This window comes from Macaca fascicularis, chromosome 11 (assembly GCF_037993035.2).
Source record: "Macaca fascicularis isolate 582-1 chromosome 11, T2T-MFA8v1.1".
Lineage (NCBI taxonomy): Eukaryota > Metazoa > Chordata > Mammalia > Primates > Cercopithecidae > Macaca > Macaca fascicularis.
In genome coordinates this window covers 62,353,677-62,376,431 of record NC_088385.1, presented here as the reverse complement: position 1 = coordinate 62,376,431, position 22,755 = coordinate 62,353,677, and the positions used below count along the sequence as shown (strand labels likewise).

Below are 22,755 nucleotides of genomic sequence, written 5' to 3'. Positions count from 1 at the left end.
AGGTACAGACCTGTTGCCAGCCCAAAGGCACCTGAAGGAAGTGGCTGGAGAGCCGAGCTGGGAGGTCCTGCCCAGTGAGGAGGAATGGGATTGGGACTTGCTTGAAAAAGCAGTCTGGCCATGTTTTGGTAGAGCAGCTGTACTGTGCGGAGGGTCCACTTCAGGCCCCATTGACCTCAGACACACTGAGCCCAAAGGCTGGAAAGGCTAACTCGCTCAAAAAGCAAATATGGTAGCCTGCCCCTCCCTTTGAGAGTGCCATCCTGGGGGGGATTTCAGATTTTTGTTGGCTGAAGAGCTCAGGTGGGGGTGGCTGGAGGCACCAGTTGGGAAGTCCTGCCCAGTGAGGAGGAATGGGAGTGGACACCTGGTTAAAGCAGCAGTCTGGCTGTGTTTTGGTAGAGCAGCTGTGCTGTGTTGGGGGATCCCTTCTCCCCCATGTCAACTCAGACCCTCCAAAGCTTGAAAGCTAGAATGGCTAAGGTGCTCAAAGAGCAAAGATGGTGGCCTGCCTCTCCCTGTGGGAGCTGTCTTAGGGAGGTGCAGTGCCACTCCTGGTAGCTGGCTGGAATCGCAAGCCAGTGGGTCTTATCTTGTGAGTTGTTATGGAAGTGGGGCCTTGCAGGTTGTTATGGAACAGCTGTTTGGGCGAATTAGCCTTTCCAGCCTTTGGGCCTCAGAGTGTCTGAGGTCAGTGGGGCCTGAAGTGGACCCTCAGCACAATACAGCTGCTCTACCAAAACATGGCCAGACTGCTTTTTTAAGCAAGTCCCAATCCCATTGCTCCTCACTGGGCAGGACCTCCCAGCTGGGGTCTCCAGTCACTTCCTACAGGTGTCTTTGGGCTGGTAACAGGTCTGTACCTCCCTGGGCTGTTGCTGCTCAGTATCCTGGATTCAGCCTCTTTCCTAGGGGTATGTACAGGAACCTAACCTCCCACTTTGCTGGAGCTACAGCTACTTTTGCCAAAAAGCCTGAATATTTAATGCTCCAGGGTCTCCCTCCATGCCTCAGTGGCTGCTCTGCTAAGACTCCACATAGCTCTGTTTGTCAGACTGAAGACCGAAGGCCCTGGTGCAGTGGGTTCACAAGGAGATCTCTTGACCTAAGGGTTGCAAATATATGTGGGAGAAGAGTAATTTCCTGGGGTTGCTCATTCATTCACTGCTTCCCTGGGCAGGAGAGGGTTCCCCAGGCTCCATGTTGCTCCCAGGTGGGCTGTTTTCTTGTCTTGCTTTTCTTCATTTTCTGTGGGACAAGTTGTTTTCTTGATTAGTCCTGATATGAGTACCAGGATATTTCAGTTGAAGGAGTTGTATTTACTTGCCCCTTCTGTTCCTCTCCATGAGAGCCACACACACTAGCTGCTTCTAGTTGGCCACCTTGGCCACTCCCTTCCCACATTCTCTTTATTCAGTCCACCCATGATGGGCACCTAAGTTGATTCTCTGTCTTTGCTTTTGTGAATAGCAAAGCAATGAACATATGCATGTATGTATCTTTTTGGTATAATACTCTATTTTCCTTTGGATGTATATCAGTAATGGTACAGCTGGGTCAAATGGTAGTTCTCAGTTTTTTGAGAAATCTCCAAACTACTTTCCACAGTGGCTGAATTAATTTACATTCCACCAAAAGTGTATAAGCATTCCCCTTTCTCTGCAGCCTTGCTAGCAACTGTTATCTTTCGACATTTTAATTATAGCCATTCTGACTGGTGTGAGATGGTATCTCATTGTGGTTTTGGTTTGCATTTCTCTGATGATTATTTCATGTTTGCTGGTTGCATGAATGTCTTTTTTGAGAAGTGTTTGTTCATGTCCTTTCCCTTTTTTTTTTTTTTTTTTTTTGAAACGGAGTCTCGCTCTGTCACCCAGGATGGAGTGCAGTGGCTGGATCTCAGCTCACTGCAAGCTCCGCCTCCCGGGTTCATGCCATTCTCTTGCCTCAGCCTCCCAAGTAGCTGGGACTACAGGCGCCCGCCACCATGCCCGGCTAATTTTTTGTATTTTTTAGTAGAGACGGGGTTTCACCGTGTTAGCCAGCATGGTCTCGATCTCCTGACCTTGTGATCCACCCATCTCGGCCTCCCAAAGTGCTGGGATTACAGGCTTGAGCCACCGCGCCCGGCCCCCCCATTTTATTTCTATACACCATTAACACCCATGCTGAGAGTCAAATCAAGAACACAATCTCATTTACAATAGCCACAAAGAAAATTAAATACCTGGAAATACAGCTAACCAAGGAGGCAAAAGATCTCTACAAGGAGAACTGCAAACACTGCTGAAAGAAATCAGAGATGACACAAATAAATGGAAAAACATTCCATGCTGAAAGCTTAGTAAAATCAATATTGTTAAAATGGCCATACTGCCCAAAACAATTTACAGATTCAGCACCATTCTTATTTACCAATGCCATTCTTCACAGAATTAGAAAAATCAATTATAAAATTCATATGGAACCCAAAAAGAGCCTGAATAGCCAAAACAATTTTAAACAAAAAGAACAAAGCCAGAGGCATAACACGACAAACTACACAAGGCTACCATAACCAAAACAGCATGGTACTGGCACAAAAACAGACACATAGACCAATGAAACACAATAGAAAACTCAGAAATAAAGCTACATACCTATAATAATCTAATCTTCAACAAGACTGACAGAAACAAGCAATGAGGAAAGTATTCCCTATTCAATAAATGGTGCTGGGAAAACTGGCTAGCCAAATGCAGAAGATTGAAGCTGAATCCCTGCATTTCACAATTTTTATTTTTTGAGAAATTGCTATATAATTTTCCATAATGGAAATACTAATAAATGGCTATACTAATTTACATTCCCACCAAAAATGGGCTCTTTGTTATTTGTTTCTTTTTTTGCTATTGAGGTGTATTAGTTCCTTATAAATTTTAGATATTAACCCTTTATTAAATATATGATGTGCAAATATTTTTTTTCTGATTTTATAGGTTGCCTTTTTATTTTGTTGACTGTTTCCTTTGTTGTACAGAAACATTTTAGTTTGATGTAGTCCCACTTGTTTACTTTTGCTTTTGTTGCCTGTGTTATTGATGTCGTATCTAAAAATTCATTGCCAAGACCAATGTCATGGTACCTTTCCCTATGTGTTCTTTTAAGAGTTTTATGGTTTCACATCTTACCGTTTAAATCTGTAACACATTTTGAGTTGATTTTTGTGTATGGTGGAAGATAATAATTTAACTTTATTTTTTTGCATGTAGATATTCATTTTTCCTAAACAATTTATTAAGGAAACTATGTTTTCCTCCTTTCTGTATTCTTGGCAGCTTCGTGGAAGTTTCATTGACCATATATATATGTGTGGATTTATTTCTAGGTTCCTTATTCTCTTTAATTGGTCTAAATGCCTGCTTTGATGCCAGTACTATATTGTTTTGATTACCATAGCTTCGTAATAGAGTTTGAAATCAGGAAGTGTAATCTTTCCATCTTTGTTCTTTTTGCTAATTTATTTTTTGCCTATTTGAGTTCTTTTTTGGTTCCATACAAATTTTAGGATTTTTTTTCTATTTCTGTGAAAGATGTCGTTGGAATGTCGATGGAGATTGCATTGAATCTGTAGATTACTTTGGGTACTATGGACATCTTAGCACTATTAATTCTTACTATCTAATAATACAGGATATCTTTCCATTTATTTGTGCCTTTTTCAATTTCAATTAATTGCAGTTTGTAGTGTACAGATCTTTCTCCTCCTTGGTTAAATTTATTCATAAGTATTTTTAATGCTATTATAAATAGGATTGCTTTCTTTTTTTATTATACTTTAAGTTCTGGGTTACATGTACAGAACGTGCAGTTTTGTTACATAGGTATACACATGCCATGGTGGTTTGCTGTATGCATCGACCCATCACCTACTTTAGGTATTTATCCTAATGTTATTCCTCCCCTACCCCCCCACCCCCAACAGGCCCCAGTGTGTGATGTTCCCCTCCCTGTGTCCATGTGTTCTCATTGTTCAGCTCCCACTTACGAGTGAGAACATGCGATGTTTGGTTTTCTGATCTTGTGATAGCTTACCGAAAATGATGGTTTCCAGCTTCCTCCATGTCCCTGCAAAGGACATGAACTCATCCTTTGTTATGGCTGTGTAGTATTCCATTGTGTATATGTGCCACATTTTGTTAATGCAGTCTATCTTTGATGGACATTTGAGTTGGTTCCAAGTCTTTGCTATTGTGAATAGTGCCGCAATAAACATATGTGTGCATGTGCCTTTATTGTAGAATGATTTATAATCTTTTGGGTATAGTAATGTGATTCCTGGGTCAAATGGTATTTCTAGTTCTAGATCCTTGAGTAATCACCACACTGTCTTCCACGATGGTTGAACTAATTTACACTCCCACCAACAGTGTAAAAGCGTTCCTATTTCTCCGCAGCCTCTCTTGCATCTGTTGTTTCCTGACATTTTAATGGTTGCCATTCTAACTGGTGTGAGATGGTATCTCATTGTGGCTTTGATTTGCATTTCTCTAATGACCAGTGATCATGAGCATTTTTTTCATTTGTCTGTTGGCTGCATAAATGTCTTCTTTTGAGAATTGTCTGTTTACATCCTTTGCCCATTTTTTGATGGGGCTGTTTGCTTTTTTCTTGTAAATTTGTTTAAGTTCCTTGTAGATTCTGCATATTAGCCCTTTGTCAGGTGGATAGATTGCAAAATTTTTCTCCCATTCTGTAGGTTGCCTGTTTACTCTGATGATAGTTTCTTTTGCTGTGCAGAAGCTCTTTAGTTTAATTAGATTCCATTTGCCTATTTTGGCTTTTATTGCCATTGTTTTTGGTGTTTTAGTCATGAAATCTTTGCCCATGCCTATGTCCGCAATGGTATTGCCTAGGCTTTCTTCTAGAGATTTTATGGTTTTAGACCTTACATTTAAGTCTTTAATCCAAATTGAGTTACTTTTTGTATGAGGTGTAAAGAAAGAATCCAGCTTTAGCTTTCTGCATATGGCTAGCCAGTTTTCCCAACACCATTTATTAAATAGGGAATCCTTTCCCCATTGCTTGTTTTTGTCAACTTTGCCAAAGATCATGTGGTTGTAGATGTGTTATTTCTGAGGTCTGTGTTCTGTTCCATTGGTCTATACATCTGTTTTGGTACCAGTACCATGCTATTTTGGTTACTGTACCCTTGTAGTACAGTTTGAAGTCAGGTAGCATGATGCCTCCAGCTTTGTTATTTTTGCTTAGGATTGTCTTGGCTATTCAGGCTCTTTTTTGGTTCCATGTGAAATTTAAAGTAGTTTGTTCCAATTCCGTGAAGAAAATCAATGGTAGCTTGATAAGTATAGCATTGAATCTATAAATTACTTTGGGCAGTGTGGCCATTTTCATGATATTGATTCTTCCTATCCATGAGCATGGTATGTTCTTCCATTTGTTTGTGTCCTCTTTTATTTCATTGAGGCATGGTTTGTAGTTCTCCTTGAAGAGGTCCTTCACATTTCTTGTAAGTTGTATTCCTAGGTATTTTATTCTCTTAGTAGCAATTGTGAATGGGGGTTCACTCATGATTTGGCTCTCTATTTGTCTGTTCTTGGTGTATAGGAATGCTTGTGACTTTTGCACATTGATTTTGTATCCTGAGACTGCTGAAGTTGCTTATTAGCTTAGGGAGACTTTGCGCTGAGACGATGGAGTTTTCTAAATATACAACCATGTCATATGCAAACAGGGAGAATTTGACTTTCTCTTTTTCTGTTTGAATACTCTTTATTTCTTTCTCTTTCCTGATTGCCCTGGCCAGAATTTCCAATACTGTGTTGAATAGGAGTGATGAGAGAGGGCATCCTTGTCTTGTGCATTTTCAAAGAGAATGCTTAGTTTTTTCCCATTCAGTATGATATTCGCTGTGGATTTATCTTAAATAGCTCTTAGTATTTTGAGATATGTTCCATCAATACCTAATTTATTGAGTGTTTTTTAGCATGAAGGGCTGTTGAATTTTGTCAAAGTTCTTTTCTGCATCTATTGAGATAATCACATGGTTTTTGTCATTGGTTCTGTTTATGTGATGGATTTCATTGGTTGATTTGCATATGTTGAACCAGCCTTGCATCCCCAGGGCCAAGCTGACTTGATCATGGTGGATAAGCTTTTTGATGTGCTGCTGGATTTGGTTTGCCAGTATTTTATTGAGGATTTTTGCATAGATGTTCATCAGGGATATTGTCCTGAAATTTTCTTTTTTTGTTGTGTCTCTGCCAGGTTTTAGTGTCAGGATAATGCTGGACTCATAAAATGAGTTAGGGAGGAGTTCCTCTTTTTCTATTGATTGGAGTAGTTTCAGAAGGAATGGTACCAGCTCCTATTTGTACCTCTGGTAGAATTCAGCTGTGAGTCTGTGTGGTCCTGGACTTTTTTTGGTTGGTAGGCTATTAATTACTGCCTCAATTTCAGAACTTGTTATTAGTCTATTCAGAGCTGTGGTGTGCTCCACCTAGTTTGAACTTCCCGGCAGCTTTTTTTACACTGTTTGGGTAAAATCATCTACTCTACTCATCTACTTGCGTAAAATCATCTACTCAAGCCAAGCAATGGTGGATGCCCCTCCCTCTAGCAAGCTGGAGCATCTCTGATCGGCCTCAGACTGCTGTGCTGGCAGCGAGAATTTCAAGCCAGTGGATATTAGCTGGCTGGGCTCCATGGCTGAGCTAGATTACTTGGCTCCTTGGCTTCAGCCCCCTTTCCAGGGGAGTGAATGGTGCTGTCTTGCTGGCATTCCAGGCACCACTGGGGTATGAATAAACAAAACAAAACAAAATAAAAGGTAAAAAAACCCCTAAAAAACCTCCTGCAGCTAGCTTGGTGTCTGCCCAAACGACCACCCAGTTTTGTGCTTGAAACCCAGGGCACTGGTGGTGTAGTCACTGGAGTTAATCTCCTGGTCTTCCATTTGCAAAGGCCATGGTAAAAGTGCAGTATCTGGGCTGGACTGCACCATATCTCATGGCACTGTCCCTCATGGCTTCCTTTGGGTAGGGGAGGGAATTTCCCAAACTCTTGTGCTTCCTGGGTGAGGTGACACCCCACTCTGCTTTGACTCACCCTCTGTAGGCTGCACCCACTGTCCAACCAGTCCCAGTGAGATGAACCATGTACCTCAGTTAGAAATGCAGAAATCACTCACCTTCTGCGTTGATCTTGCTGGGAACTGCAGACTGGAGCTGTTCCTATTTGGTCATCTTGCCAGCAATTGGCACTAAATACTTTAACATGGTAATCATAATCGCTTTATAGTCACTGTCTAATAATTCCAACATCGGTGTCATTTCTGAGTCTAGTTCTATTCATTGCTTTATGTTTTGCTACTGTTTTTTTCTCACTTTTTTGTGTGTCTTGTAATTTTTGATTTCATGTTAAACAGTATGTATAGACAAACAAGCAGGACTGAAATAAATAGTATTATACCCAGAAATGGGCATGAATTTTATTCTGTAAGGCTGATGGTTGGTGGATTGAATCCATCTAGTAAAGAACTGAGATTAGCTTAGTTTTGTTCATGTTGCTATCAATAACTTCAGTGCACTACAGTCTTCAAAATCCTTCAAAGTTGAGTTGGTTTGTTTGGAAAAATGTCCTAGTCAAGAAGAATGCAGTGGCATATGTAATGATGCAGGTATTTGAAAAATACAGGGGAATAAATGCCTACAAAGACAATGAAATTGACAGTTACTGCTAAGTTGTATTGATGTCCTGAAGAGAGGTGATGAGAGTCTAAGGGCTTTTAACAAGCAGTTAGTGGCTTATGAGATCCAGAGGGCCTATGTGGTAGCTTAAAAAGAGGGTCTTATATCTTGCAGTGGAAGGACAGACTTGGTTGACTGGCGTGTTGATCTACTTGTTAATGACATAGAGGTTCAGACATATTTGAATCATTAGCAAGGAAGGTCTGTTATAAAGCTAAGGACCTTGATGGGGAAATCTGGGACTGGAAACATGGAAAAGGGACATCTGGATAGATGCCTGTAATTATTTTTACTTTGCAACTCCCTCCAAACACTTTTGATTTGCAGAGATGGCCCACTCTTTCGTAGTAAGAGTTACCTGGAAGATGTTTCAGGAGATCACCTGATGCTTCCTTCAGTAGTTGTATTCAATTCCTTTCCCAGATGCTAGGCTGATCTGTTAGGGTTAAACCCAATATAATCCAGCTAAGGACATGCTGGGCTTGATAGGGAGGAAAGAACCTACATACTGAAAGAATTGTAAGAATTGGCTATCTTGTACTGGTAGGAGTTAGAGGAATGCTCCTGGGATTGCATTTTGATCAGGGGTCTAACATGTAAGACTGGCTGAGCTAGAATTTATTGACTTGGGGAGCACTTTCATAGAATGTGGAGTGAGGATTTCACTTCACTGCTGGGGCGGATCTTCGAGCCTGAAAATTGTGATGTCCAACACTGTGGAAATATCTGAGTTGCTCTGAAAGGTGGTAAAGGAATAAATAAAGAGGTTGAGGGAGATTGGCATGATAGGATGGATATATGCTATTAGACCATAAGGCCCACTAGATGATTTACTTCATAGGAGGGCCTACAGGACACACCATTCACCAAGGCATAAGGGAATGTGTTTCTGAGAGGTGCACCAGCATGATTAGTAAGTTCACTGGTGGCTCTTATTCACCAGGGATGATGGTAAGAGGGATAGTCATGGAGCTGGGCTTGATGTTCATTGAGATGATGAGGGCTGAAGTAGTAAATGCCAGGTGACTCCACTTAAGCACAGGAAGCCAGGGGGCTGGAATTACCACAATAGTTGGCAAGGTCAGAGGGGCATCCAAGGGACTCTGATGGCAGAAAGTTGTTAAGATAGTTAATAGACCACGGCATAGTATCCTAACACTCCCAACCTCCTCAGTTTCATCTCTAAATATATCCTGTAAAAGCTAGGCACATCCTTGTCACAATACAGCTCTTAATAGATTTTTATAATTGCCAAATTTGCCGAAGAGTTTTCTTCACCTGAGTCTTCCTTTAAATGGAATCCAGATGGTTCTCTGGTAAGAGTTTTCATTCTGATTTCAGCTCTCAAATCAGACAGTCAGCAATGTTCTAGGAGCACACATGAAAGCCAGTACTGTACTTTACAACTGGAAATAATTTCTGTGGTTTATGCCAGAAAGAGATAATCTTTGGAGTTGTCAGAGGAAGAAGCTTCAGAATCAAAATTGTTTAGAACCTAAGAAAAGGTGATCTGGAATAGAATTTTTTTTGGTAGGACATCATTGATAACCTTCTTTGAGAAGTAGCTAGTCATTTCTGACCCAATGTGTTTGCAACTTTTTCTTTATTGATGAGACTAAGAGCTCCTCATGAGAAGGAAGACTTAATCATTCAGCTAATCACCAGATTTATAAGAAAATAGTTTTTAACCAAGTAGTTGTTTTTGTGTACAAAGTCTAAGAATATAATTTTCCTAATTTTTCCCTTTATTAAACTATATCTACCAGAAAAAAATTTGAACTTGCCTTCTCTGAATACTTTTGTCAGCAAGTTTGAAAAAAAAAAAAAGAAGACACATGCTCACATTGTATTTTTCTGAGAAATCACTTTAACAAAAGGAGAAATCTGAAGCTCAAGTTATCAGCTGGAGGAGCTCCATGAATATCATTCAAAAGTTCTATTTATTTCGGGATGATTAAACTGAATAAAGACTCACAATTTTTCTGACCATGTCCTTGAAGGCTTGTTTTACTTGTTTATTCCTTAGAGTGTAAATGAATGGGTTCAGTGAAGAGGCAACTGAGATATTGAGCACAGCTACTCCTTTATTGAAGGCAACACCTTCTTTTGCTGAAGGTTTTATGTACATGAAGATGCAGCTGTCATAAGAAAGAGAGATGACAACCACGTGGGAAGAACATGTGGAAAAAGCCCTTTTTCTTTGCTGAGCAGTGGGGAGCTTCAGAATAGTCCTGATAATGTTTGTGTAGGAGAGAATCACTAGCACCAGGGTGATCATCAAGGTCATAACTGCTTAGAAAAAGTCAACCAGTTCCAGTAGACTTGTGTCTGAGCAAGCTATTTCTATGAGGGGTCCATAGTCACAATAATAATGATTCACAATAATAATGATTTCTGTTGGAGGCACAGAAATCCAGCTGACTGGTGAAGATGATTGGGACAAAGATGATCAAGAATCCACTCAGTCAAGAGCAGAGAACCAGCTTAATGTGGATCCTCCTGCTCACAATGGTGGTGTAATGCAGGAATTTGCAGATGGATACATAACGGTCATAGGACATGGCAGCCAGAAGACAAAACTCTGTGGCCCTGAGGAATATGGCAAAAACATATTGAGTGAAGCATCCAGCAAAGCTGATGGCTTTATTCCCAGTTGAGATGCTGAACAGTAGCCTGGGAGTAAAAGTGGTTGTAAAGAAAATTTATAAGAAGGAGAAGTTCCGGAGGAAAAAATACATGGGGGTCTGGAGGTGGGAGTCAAGTAGTGTAAGGATGATGATGATCAGATTTCCAATGATGCTGAATATGTAGGTGAGGAAGAGAAATACAAAAATGATAATTCGAAGCTCTGGGTTGTCTGTTAGTCCAAGCAGAATGAATCCTGTGAGAAAGGTTTGGTTTTTCATTTCTAACTTTTGCTGCTTGTGAATGTATAGAGGAAAAATTTTAGTGATGAACACAGAAGAGCTCAAGAACATATTGGAGAGGCAAGTTTTACCCATAGGATTAGTTTAAGTGTCTTTTTTTTTTTTTGACAGTCTTACTCAAATTTTTTTTTTATTGGATAAGAGCTGGCTCTTTACAACAACTATTTTCTTAAATTCTCATGTAGGATTTTCTCTAAAACTCCTCTTAACAATTTTCATATACTTTCCTAGCTTACCTTCAAAACGAATGCCTAAATTCTCCATTTCCAGTTTTTATTTTCACTTTGAACATGTCTCTACTTTTGATCTTTCATTATATCTGTTAATTTGGCAGTGATGTTTCTTTCATCACTGTCTTTGTCTCAGAGGGAAAAGAAAAAAGAAAAAAGGTAGCTCACAGTTGAAAAGTCTTTGGGATGGAATCAGCAGTACCATTGAAACTGTGATAATCAAAGATTCCACAGCTTCCCTTTGGTTTTTGAATATGTGGACTCTTGTAACTATTACAAGATAATCAAAGATTCCACAGCTTCCCTTTGATTTTTGAATATGTGGACTCTTGTAACTATTACCAGTCTCTAAATATTTGCTGCTGGTGTCTGCTTTCCCTCAGGCCCGAGCTCAAGGTTTATTCATGTTGTAGCATGTGACAAGATTTCTTTCCTTTTTAATGTTGAATAATACTCAATTGTATGTGCGTACCACATTTTGTTTACTTCTTCATCTGTTGATGGAAGTTTGATTGCTTCTACTTGGCTATTGTGAATAGCGCTGCTATGAACATAGATGTGCAAATATCTCTTTGAGAGCCTCTTTTCAATTCTTTTTTGTTTAATTTTTAAATTTTTTAAAATTTTTTATTATGCTTTAAGTTCTAGGGTACATGTGCACAACGTGCAGGTTTGTTACATATGTATATTTGTGCCATGTTGGTGTGCTGCACCCATCAACTCGTCAGCACCCATCAACTCATCATTTACATCAGGTATAACTCCCAGTGCCATCCCTCCCCCCTCCCCCCTCCCCATAATAGGCCTCAGAGTGTGATGTTCCCCTTCCAGAGTCCAAGTGATCTCATTGTTCAGTTCCCACCTGTGAGTGAGAATATGCGGTGTTTGGTTTTCTGTTCTTGCAATAGTTTGCTGAGAATGATGGTTTCCAGCTGCATCCATGTCCCTACAAAGGACACGAACTCATCCTTTTTTATGGCTGCATAGTATTCCATGGTATATATGTGCCACATTTTCTTAATCCAGTCTGTCACTGATGGACATTTGGGTTGATTCCAAGTCTTTGCTATTGTGAATAGTGCTGCAATAAACATATGTGTGCATGTGTCTTTATAGCAGCATGATTTATAATCCTTTGGGTGTATACCCAGTAATGGGATGGCTGGGTCATATGGTATTTCTAGTTCTAGATCCTTGAGGAATCGCCATACTGTTTTCCACAATGGTTGAACCAGTTTACAATCCCACCAATGGTATAAAAGTGTTCCTATTTCTCCACATCCTTTCCAGCAAAGAGAATAAAATACCTAGGAATCCAACTTACAAGGGATGTAAAGGACCTCTTCATGGAGAACTACAAACCACTGCTCAGTGAAATAAAAGGGGACACAAACAAATGGAAGAACATACCATGCTCATGGATAGGAAGAATCAATATCATGAAAATGGCCATACTGCCCAAGGTAATCTAAACATTCAATGCCATCCCCATTAAGCTACCAATGGCTTTCTTCACAGAATTGGAAAAAACTGCTTTAAAGTTCATATGGAACCAAAAAAGACCCCGCATTGCCAAGACAATCCTAAGTCAAAAGAACAAAGCTGGAGGCATCACGCTACCTGACTTCAAACTGTACTACAAGGGTACAGTAACCAAAACAGCATGGTACTGGTACCAAAACAGAGATATACACCAATGGAACAGAACAGAGCCCTCAGAAATAATACCACACATCTACAGCCATCTGATCTTTGATGAACCTGAGAAAAACAAGAAATGGGGAAAGGATTCCCTATTTAATAAATGGTGCTGGGAAAATTGGCTAGCCATAAGTAGAAAGCTGAAACTGGATCCTTTCCTTACTCCTTATACAAAAATTAATTCAAGATGGATTAGAGACTTAAATGTTAGACCTAAAACCATAAAAACCCTAGAAGAAAACCTAGGTAATACCATTCAGGACATAGGCATGGGAAAGGACTTCATGTCTAAAACGCCAAAAGCAACAGCAGCAAAAGCCGTAATTGACAAATGGGATCTAATTAAACTAAAGAGCTGCTGCACAACAAAAGAAACTGCCATCAGAGTGAACAGGCAACCTATAGAATGGGAGAAAATTTTTGCAATCTACTCATCTCACAAAGGGCTAATATCCAGAACCTATAAAGAACTCAACCAAATTTACAAGAAAAAACAAACAACCCCATCAAAAAGTGGGCAAAGGATATGAACAGACACTTCTCAAAAGAAGACATGCATACAGCCAACAAACACATGAAAAAATGCTGGTCATCACTGGCCATCAGAGAAATGCAAATCAAAACCACAATGAGAAACCATCTCACACCAGTTAGAATGGCAATCATTAAAAAGTTCTTTCAATTCTTTTGGATATATGCCCAGAGATATACATTGTTGGATTGTATGGTAATTCTGTTTTTAATTTTTTTGAGGAAATGCTATATGTTTTCCATAGTGACTGTACTCTATGTGGAATTTTAAAATCAAAATGAATATCTGAATATCTGGGACACAAAATAAATGCAGAGAAATGTCTGATTCTAAGATAAGAATTAACATAATGATGCATTCTGTTCAGGCATCAACCATTTTTCTATCTTATGTGTGTGTCATCTTTCCAAAACTAGTTTATAAGTTCCTTAAGAGCAGGTGAAGGACAAGAGAATCAAGGCTTATTGTATGATTATAGTGTTGGTTTATGCTAGATCTCTTTATAAATATATTTTTCTTCTTTTCTGATATTCATTTATCTCCCAATAACAACAGCAAAAACACACAGTATGGGCAAAATACATACTCGTTAAATAAATGAAAAAAGTTAGTGCCCCTGCCACTTTACTTTGTTCTTCATTTGCCGATTTATCCTTGGCCATTTATGATACAGTTGTACTTTCTTCCCTAGATTTCTTGCCTAGAAACTAAAACTTTCAAAGTCTAGCCTAACATAAAGCTACTTGGTTCTGTAACTTGATTTTACCTTTGCCTTTCTTTTTCCACTGATGAATGGCCAGAGAGTCATGTGTGTTACCTCATCTTTGCTGGGATTTCAAGAGCTGAGAGCCAGGCCTTTATCAGTAAGACCGTATTTTTCTTTTTTCTTCAACTTTTATTTTAAGGTCAGAAGTACATGTACAGAATGTGCAGGTTTGTTACATAAGTAAATGTGTGCCATGGTGGTGCCCAGCATCCATTAGCTATTCTTCCTGATGCTCTCCCTCCCTCCACCCCCGCTTGAAATTTTCTTGTTCATAGTTGGTGCTCTTCTATCACCAAATAATAAAAATCTATATTTGTTCTGTTTGTTATTGAGAGTAAGAGGAATATAATAATTTTGTTTTTTTTTCAGGGTTTTGTTATTTTTTTTTAAATTGACATCAAATTATTTGTATTTATCATGTACAATGTTATGTTTCAAAGTATATATATACATTGTGGTTTGACTGTAAAAAGGACTCAATGTGTGTAAGGTTTGTTTGGGCACAGAACTGTTCCTTGTCCTTCGTTTTCAGGACACTGAGCTATCTGTTTCTTTAAATCTTCCCCACTGACATTTAAGGAGAAGTGTTTATTTGTATTTGGGGCCCATGCTACACATTCTCTAAGCCTCTGAATGGACTAGTTACTTTCAGGAAAGGGGCTACAAGCATAAGGTACTTTTTAATTAAACAAAAAAAAATTACAGTTACATGATTTCATGTTCCACAATTACAAAAAGGTAACATAGATATAACTATAAGCTGAGAATATACTTACACTTGACTTTCAGGACAAATGTTATAGGATTTTGACCATAGACGTCTGTGGAATGGATCACAATTTAGAAGTCAGATATGGATGAGAGGTGGCATAAAATTCAACTTGTTTGCTTTTCCAACCGTGATTTGTTGATGTAATCATTCACAAAGTTCACAAACTTATGAAAACTTAGTAAGAAAAATCTTACTCATCCGGTTATATATCAGTTTAGTTCTCATTTGCTACTTCCTATTTGCACATTAATTTAAATGCACCTTGGCCAGTAACTAATCCTTTGAGATGTGACTTATTTTAAGCTATGCAAAGTTATACTAGTGGCAATAAAACCCTAGGAAGCACTCTCCCTTCAAATATTTATTTCCTCTACTTTGCCTTATTTGAACATAGATATGTGCATCCTCTCTGATTTCACACCAGACTGAAGCACATTTTAAAATTTCTATTCTGAGGAGACCTCAACATAATCATTTGAGGAAAGAAATAAAAGATCTCAAGAGACCCACATGCAGAACATACTAATGAACCCTAATTTTTGAGAACTCTTGAATTGAACTTTTAATAGGAGTTTAGGGAAGAAGTCTAAAGAGACTCTAAATAATTTTACAGGAGAACATCAGTATATTACAAAAGCCTTATGAAAACTGCAGAAATAATGATGGTTAAAAATAATCATGGGCTGGGCATGGTGTCTTATGTCTGTAGTCCCAGCACTTTGGGAGCCTGAAGCAGGTGAATTGCTTGAGCCCAGGAGTTCGAGACCAGTCTCAGCAACATAATGAAATCCTATTTCGACAAAACAAAACAAAACAAATTGTGGGAAATAGAACAATTACCAGTATTTTTTCAACTTTATTTATTTATTTAAATTGACAGTTAAATTGTATGTATTTATCATGTATATCATGATGTTTTGAAGAATATAACATTTTGGAATGGTTAAATCTAGCTAATTAACATATGCATTAGTTCACATAGCTATCATTTTTGTGGTTAGAACACTTAACATCCATTCTCAGCATTTTTCAAGAATACAATGTATTTTACATTAATTGTAGTCACAATGCAACATATCTCGTGAACTTATTCCTCTTTATCTAACCGTAATTTTGTATCCTTTGACCAATATCTCCCCAATCCTCCCCCCTACAACTGTCCCAGTCTTTGGTAACACCATTCTACTCTCTAGTTCTGTGAGATCAGGTTTTTGAGATTTCACATGTAAGTGAGATCATGCAGAATTTGTCTTTCTGTGCTTGGCTTATTTCACTTAACATAATATCCTCCAGGTTCATCCGTGTTGTCCCAAATGATAGGATTAAATTTTTATGGCTGAATATTATTCCATTGTGTATATGTACTACATTTTCTTTATTCATTAATTCATCCATTGATGGACCCTTAGGTTAGTTCTGTATCTTGACTCTTGTGAATAGTGCCGCAATAAACATGGGAATGCAGATATCTTCTCTTTGGCATACTGATATAATTTCCTTTGGATATATGCCCATTAATAGGATTGCTAAATCATTTTGTAATTCTATTTTGTTTTTTTGAGACAGAATCTCTGTCTCCCAGGCTGGAATGCAATGCCACAAACATGGCTTCCTGCAGCCTCAACCTTCTGGGCTCAAGCAATCCTTCCACCTCAGCCTCTCAAGTAGCTAGGACTGCAGGGACTTGCCATCACACCTGGGTAATTTTTGTATTTTTTGTAGAGACGGGGTTTTGCCATGTTGCCCAGGCTGTTCTTGGGTTGTTGAACTCCTGAACTCAAGGGATGTGCCCCAACTTGGTCTTCCAGAGCGCTGGGATTACAGGTATGAGCCATAGTACTTGGCCTTTTTTTTTTTTTTTTTCCTATTTTTATTTTCTTTTGGGAACAATTGTATTTTTTAGTTTTGGGGAACTTCCAACAGTGTGCAAGGATTCCCCTTTCTCCAAAACTTGTTATCTTTTGTCTTTTTGATAATAGCCGCCTCTCTTTTTTTTTGAGACAGTCTCTCTCTGTTGCCCAGCATGGAGTGCAGCGGCACAATCTCAGCTCATTGTAACCTCCACCTCCTGGGCTCAAATGATCTCCCTACCCCACCCTCCAGAGTAGCTGGGACTATAGGTGCATGCCACGGTGCCCCAGCTAATTTATTTATTTTTATTTTTATTTTTTGTAGAGACGAGGTCCCACTATATTCCCTGGGCTAGTCTCAAACTCCTGAGCTCAAGTAATCCTCCTGCCGTGGCCTCCCAAAGTGCTAGGATTCAGGCATGAGCCACCATACCCAGATGATGATAACCATTTCAACAGGAGTGAGGTGTTATCTCATGTGGTTTTGATTTGCATTTTTCTGATGATTAGTGATGTTGAACTTTTTTTTATATACCTGTTGTCATTTGTATGTCTTCCTTTGAGAAATTTCTATTTAGGTTCTATGCCTGTTTTTAAATTAGGTTATTTGTTTTCTTGCTACTGAGTTGTTGAATTCCTTATATATTTTGGATATTAATCACCTGTGAGATAAATAGTTTGCAAATATTTTCTTCCATTCTATAGATTGTCTCCTCACTCTGTCGATTGTTTCCTTCACTGTGTAGAAGCTTTTAAATTTGATGTAATTAGTTTGTCTATATTTTTACATTTGTTGCTTATGCTTTTGTTGTTATATCCAATAAATCATTACCCAGACCAATGTTATGGAGATTTCCTCCTTTGTTTTCTTCTAGAAGTTTTATAGTTTTGGGTCTTACATTTAGGTCTTTCATCCATTTTGAGTTGATTTTTGTAGGGAGAGAGATGGGAGTCTAGTTTCATACTTCTATATATGGACATCCAGTTTCCCCAGCACCATTTCTTGAAGAGACTGTCCTTTCCCCAAGAGTGTCTTGGTGCCTTTGTCAAAATCAATTGGCTATAGATATGTGTATTAATATCTGGGTTATCCATTCTATTCAATTGGTCTATGTGTCTGTTTTCATGCTGGTATCATGCTTTTTTTAAATTATACTTTAAGTTCTAGGGTACATGTGGATAACGTGCAGGTTTATTACATATGCATACTTGTATACTTGTGTCATGTTGGCGTGCTGCACCATCAACTCGTCAGCACCCATCAACTCGTCATTTACATCAGGTATAACTCCCAATGCAATCCCTCCCCCTGTTTTTGTTACTACAGCTTTGTAGTGTATTTTGAAGTCTGGCAATGTGATTCTTTTAGCTTTGTTCTTGTTGTCCAGGATTGCTTTGCCTTTTCGAAGTGTTTTGTGGTTCTATACACATTTCAAGATTGTTTTTTCTATTTCTGTGAAGAATGTTATTGTTTTAATAGGGATTGCATTGAATCTGTAGATTGCTTTAGGATTATGGTCATTTTAACAATATTAATTCTTCTGACCTACAAGCATGTGATATCTTTCCATTTGTATCCTCTTTAGTTTCTTTCATCAGTGTTTTGTAGTTTTCCTTCTAGAGGTCTTTCACTTCCTTGATTAAATTTATTCCTTGCTATTTTATTTTTAATAGCTATTGTAAATAGGATTGCCTTAATGATTTCTTTTTTCAGCTAGTTAGTTGTTCATGTATGAAATGCTACTGATTTTTGCATGCTGCTTTTGTATCCTATGACTTTACTTTTCAGTTCTAAGAGTTTTTAGGTTGAGTCTTTAGGATTTTCTATATATAAACAGGGACAACTTGATTTCCTCCTTTCCAATTTGAATGCCTTTCATTTCTTTCTCCTGCCTAATTGCTTTGACTAGGACTTCAATTATTATGTGGAATAAGAGTGGTGAGTGTGTATTTCCTTGTCTTGTTCCAGTTCTTAGAAGAAAAGCTTTCAGTATAATGTTAATTTCAGTATGTTAGACATCAGATTCAGTATAATGGGTTTGTCATATAAGGCCTTTATTGTGTTGAGGTACTTTCTTTCCATACTTAATTTTTTGAGAGTTTTTATCATGAAGGGATATTGAATTTCATCAGGTATCTTTTCTTCATCTATTGAGATGATCATGTGTTTTTTGTCCTTCATTCTATTTTATGTGATGAATCACATTTGTTGATTTGCATGTGTTGGACCATCATTACATTCCTGGGATACATCCCACTTAGTCATGGTGTATTATGTGTTTGATATATTGTTTGATTTTGTTTGCTAGTATTTTGTTGAGGGTTTTTGTGTATATGTTCATCAGGAATATTGGCCCATGTTTTTTTTTTTTTTTTCTGTGTCCGTTTCTGATTTTGGAATCAGGGCCTCATGGAATGAGTTGGGAAAAGTTCTCTCTGCATCAACATTTTGAAATAGTTTGAGAATAATTGATATTAATTTTTCTTTAAAGGTTTGGTAGAATTCAGTTGTGAAGGCGTCTAGTTCTGGACCTTTCTTTGTTGGGAGACTTTTTATTATTATTACTGATTCAATCTTGTTACTTGTTCATGTCTGTTCAGGTTTTCAGTTTCCTCTAGGCTCCATCTCAGTAGGTTGTATGTGTTGAGGGATTTATAAATCCATTTCCTTTTGATTTTTGAATTCATTGGCATATAGTTGTTCATTGCAGTCTCTAATGACCCTTTGTATTACTGTGGTATCTGTTGTGAGGTCTCCTTTTTCATTTCTGATTTTACTTATTTGTGTTATCTCTTAATTTTTCTGTCCAGCTAAAGGTCTGTCAATTTCATCTTTTCAAAAAATCAACTTTTTGTTTTGTTGATCTTCTGTATTTTTTTAGTCTCAATTTTATTTATTTCTGCTTTGATCTTTATTAATTCTTTTTTTAGAAGAACACATTTTATATTTATTTATTTATTCATTTATTTCTCCCCCAGTAGGTTATTGGGGGTACAGGATGTATTTGGTTACATGAATAAGTTCTTTAGTGGTGATGTGTGAGATTTTGGTGCACCCATTACCTGGGCAGCATACACCAGACCCTATTTGTAGTCTTTAACCCTCTTCCCAACCTCCTCCCAAGTCCCCAAAGTCCACCGTATCATTCTTATGCCTTTGTGTTCTCATAGCTAAGTTCTCACATATCAGTGAGAACATACAATGTTTGGTTTTCCATTCCTGAGTTACCTCACTTAGAATAATAGTCTCCAGTCTCATCCAGGTCACTGCAAATGCCATTAATTCATTCCTTTTTATGGCTGAGTGGTATTCCATCATATATATATATACACACATACACACACACACACACACACATATATACATATATATATACACACACCACAGTTTCTTTATCCACTTGTTGATTGATGGGCATTTCGGTTGGTTCCATGATTTTGCAATTGTGAATTGTGTTGCTATAAACATGCATGTGAAAGTATCTTTTCGTATCATGGCTTCTTTTCCTCTGGGTAGATAACCAGTAGTGGGATTATGGGATCAAATGGTAGTTCTACTTTTAGTTCTTTAAGTAATCTCCACACTGTTTTCCATAGTGGCTGTACTAGTTTATATTCCCACCAGCAGTGTAGAAGTATTCCCTGATCACCACATCTACGCCAACATCTACTGTTTTTAAATTTTTTGTTTATGGCCATGCTTGCAGGAGTAAGGTGGAATCACATTGTGGTTTTGATTTGCATTTCCCTGATCATTAGTGATGTTGAGCATTTTTTCATGTGTTTGTTGGCCATTTGTATATCTTCTTTTGAGAATTGTCTATTTGTATCCTTAGCCCACTTTTTGATGGGATTGTTTGGTTTTTTTCTTACTGATTTGTTTGAGTTTGTTGTCGATTCTGGATATTAGTCCTTGTCAGATGTATAGACTATAAAGATGTTCTCCCACTCTATGGATTGTCTGTTTACTCTGCTGACTGTTCTTTTTGCTGTGCAAAATCTCTTTAGTTTCATTAGATCCCAACTGTTTATCTTTGTTTTTATTGCATTTGTTTTTGGGTTCTTGGTCAGGAAACCCTTGCCTAAGCCAAAGTCTAGAAGGGTTTTTCCAATGTTATCTTTTAGAATTTTTATAGTTTCAGGTCTTAAGTTTAAGTCCTTAATCCATCTTGAGTTGATTTTTGTATAAGGTGAGAGATGAGGATCCAGTTTCATTCTCCTACATGTGGCTAGCCAAATATATGAGCACCATTTTTTGAAAATCATGTCATTTCCCCACTTTATATGTTTTTGTTTACTTTGTTGAAGATCAGTTGGTTTTAAGTATTTGGGCTTATTTCTGGGTTCTCTACTCTGTTCCACTGGTCTATGTGCCTATTTTTATACCAGTACCACACTGTTTTGGTGACTGTGGCCTTACTGTATAGTTTGAAATCAGATAGTGTGATGCCTCCAGATTTGTTCTTTTTGCTTAATCTTGATTTGGCTATGTGAGCTCTTTTTTGGTTCCATATGCATTTTAGATTTTTTTTTTCTAATTCTGTGAAGAATGATGGTGGTATTTTGATAGGGATTGCAATGAATTTATAGATTGCTTTTGGCATTATGGTCATTTTCACAATATTGATTCTACCCATCCATGAAACATGGGATGTGTTTCTGTTTGTGTCATCTATGATTTCTTTCAGCAGTGTTTTGTAGTTTTCCTTGTAGAGTTCTTTTGCCTCCTTGGTTAGGTATATTCTTAAGTATTTTATGTTTTTTGCAGCTATTGTAAAAGGGGTTGAGTTCTTGATTTGATTCTCTGCTTGGTCCCTGTGGTGTATAGAAGAGCTACTGATTTGCATACATTAATCTTGTATCCAGAAACTTTGCTGAATTCTTTTATTAGTTCTAGGGGCTTTCTGGAGGAGTCTTTAGGGATTCTGAGGTAAACAATCATATCGTCAGCAAACAATGACAATTTGACTTCCTCTTTACCAATTTTGATGCCATTTATTTCTTTCTCTTGTCTGATTTCTCTGGCTAGAACTTACAGTACTATGTTGAAGAGGAATGGTGAGAGTGGGCATCCTTGTCTTGTTCCCGTTCTCAGAGGGAATGCTTTCAACTTTTCCCCATTCACTATTATGTTGGCTGTGGGTTTGTCATAGATGGCTTTTGTTACATTGAGGTATCTTCCTTGTATGCCAGTTTTGCTGAGAGTTTTAATAATAAAGTGATGCTGGATTTTGTGGAATGTTTTTCCTGCATCTATTTAAATGATCATGTGATTTTTGTTTTTAATTCTGTTTATGTGGCATATCGCACTTACTGATTTGTGTATGTTAAACCTTCCCTGCATCCCTGGTATGAAGTCCACTTGATCATGCTGGATTATCTTTTTGATATGCTGTTGGATTCAGTTAGCTAATATTTTGTTAAAGATTTTTGCATCTATGTTATATTATTTTGCTGAATTGATCCCTTTATTATTGTATAATGACCTCCTTTGTCTCTTTTTACAGTTTTTGGCTTAGAGTATATTTTATCGGATATAAGTATAGCTAGTGCTGCTCTGGTTTCCATTTGAATGGAATATCTTTTTCCATCTCTTCACTTTCAGTCTATATGTGTCCTTAGGGATGAATTGAGTTTGTTGTAGGCAGCATATATTTAATTCAGACCTCTTTGTCTTTTAATTGGAGATGTTAGTTCATTTACATTCAAAGATATTATTTTTAGGTAAGGACTTAGTACTGCCATTTTGCAATGATATGTTTTTTTGAGCAGTCTAGTGTATCCTGGGCATAATGTTAAATAAAATACCATTATTATATTTATGTATAAAGCTAGACAATATAACTTGTTTTCTTAATGTTCATAACACCATATGACTCCTAAAGAGGGAGATAGTTAGGGCATTTACCTTCTGTTGCTGTGATGGTCTCATATAGTGGTCAAGAAATGTGAGAGATGGAGTAGGGTTTAGTATTTCCTCCCAGAAACTCCTTTTCTCTTTCAGTCTCATGTACCCTGATAACTGTCCTCTGATGAGAGGTAGGAGGTCTTGTTCTTCCTCTATTTCTTCTAGACTTGAGAACTGCTCTTCCACTTGTTCCTGACACTCCTGCTCAAACTTTTCCAAGTTTACACACTTGCAGTCTCTAAATGTTTACATGGAAATGATAATTGTCAAGTGACTCCTAATAGCTACTAAATGACTCTCCCTAACAAAAGGAATTTCAGA

At 37.9% G+C, this 22,755-nt stretch overlaps 1 pseudogene; it reads right to left on the bottom strand.

Annotated features, from left to right (window-relative positions):
* Positions 1-9,702: 9,702 nt before the first annotated feature.
* Positions 9,703-10,654, bottom strand: LOC102127113 (olfactory receptor 6C4-like; annotated as a pseudogene).
* Between the last annotated feature and the right edge of the window lie 12,101 nt (positions 10,655-22,755).